The sequence below is a fragment of the Triticum aestivum genome, unplaced genomic scaffold (assembly GCF_018294505.1).
Source record: "Triticum aestivum cultivar Chinese Spring unplaced genomic scaffold, IWGSC CS RefSeq v2.1 scaffold105883, whole genome shotgun sequence".
NCBI lineage: Eukaryota > Viridiplantae > Streptophyta > Magnoliopsida > Poales > Poaceae > Triticum > Triticum aestivum.
In genome coordinates this window covers 1-1,032 of record NW_025293058.1, presented here as the reverse complement: position 1 = coordinate 1,032, position 1,032 = coordinate 1, and the positions used below count along the sequence as shown (strand labels likewise).

The 1,032-nt window shown below is 50.5% G+C and overlaps 2 non-coding genes across 2 annotated transcripts; both read left to right on the top strand.

Annotated features, from left to right (window-relative positions):
* Positions 1–193: 193 nt before the first annotated feature.
* LOC123178951 (5S ribosomal RNA) lies at positions 194–312 on the top strand. The gene has a single exon (XR_006489986.1). It is a non-coding gene; the product is annotated as a 5S ribosomal RNA (ribosomal RNA).
* A 437-nt stretch (positions 313–749) lies between these two features.
* Positions 750–868, top strand: LOC123178950 (5S ribosomal RNA). Its single transcript, XR_006489985.1, has one exon. It is a non-coding gene; the product is annotated as a 5S ribosomal RNA (ribosomal RNA).
* The last annotated feature ends 164 nt before the right edge of the window (positions 869–1,032 follow it).

Here is a 1,032-nt window from a genome sequence, read left to right as displayed (position 1 = left end):
TTATTCACGCGTCTAGCGGCGGCAAGCGTGTTCTGAAAGGGGTCGAAACCATGGTAAATAGGCACTGGTGCAGTTGAACCGTGGTAAAACTCGTCTCCGTAGTTGAGCGGGAGCGGCCAAAGGAATGTGCAATCGTGTGTGTAGTGGAGCTGGGAGGGGCAAGCATAAGGGACGAAGACGGGGGTAACATGTCGGATGCGATCATACCAGCACTAAAGCACCGGATCCCATCAGAACTCCGAAGTTAAGCGTGCTTGGGCAAGAGTAGTACTAGGATGGGTGACCTCCTGGGAAGTCCTCGTGTTGCGTTCCCTTTTTAATTTTTTTGCACCGCGTGCAAAACAAAACGCACGAGCGCGACGTATGTTTAGCACGTTTTATTATTTTGCACGTTTACGGTAAGTTTTAGCTCGCTGCTCATTATTCACGCGTCTAGCGGCGGCAAGCGTGTTCTGAAAGGGGTCGAAACCATGGTAAATAGGCACTGGTGCAGTTGAACCGTGGTAGCACGTTTTATTATTTTGCACGTTTACGGTAAGTTTTAGCTCGCTGCTCATTATTCACGCGTCTAGCGGCGGCAAGCGTGTTCTGAAAGGGGTCGAAACCATGGTAAATAGGCACTGGTGCAGTTGAACCGTGGTAAAACTCGTCTCCGTAGTTGAGCGGGAGCGGCCAAAGGAATGTGCAATCGTGTGTGTAGTGGAGCTGGGAGGGGCAAGCATAAGGGACGAAGACGGGGGTAACATGTCGGATGCGATCATACCAGCACTAAAGCACCGGATCCCATCAGAACTTCGAAGTTAAGCGTGCTTGGGCGAGAGTAGTACTAGGATGGGTGACCTCCTGGGAAGTCCTCGTGTTGCGTTCCCTTTTTAAGTTTTTTGCACCGCGTGCAAAACAAAACGCACGAGCGCGACGTATGTTTAGCACGTTTTATTATTTTGCACGTTTACAGTAAGTTTTAGCTCGCTGCTCATTATTCACGCGTCTAGCGGCGGCAAGCGTGTTCTGAAAGGGGTCGAAACCATGGTA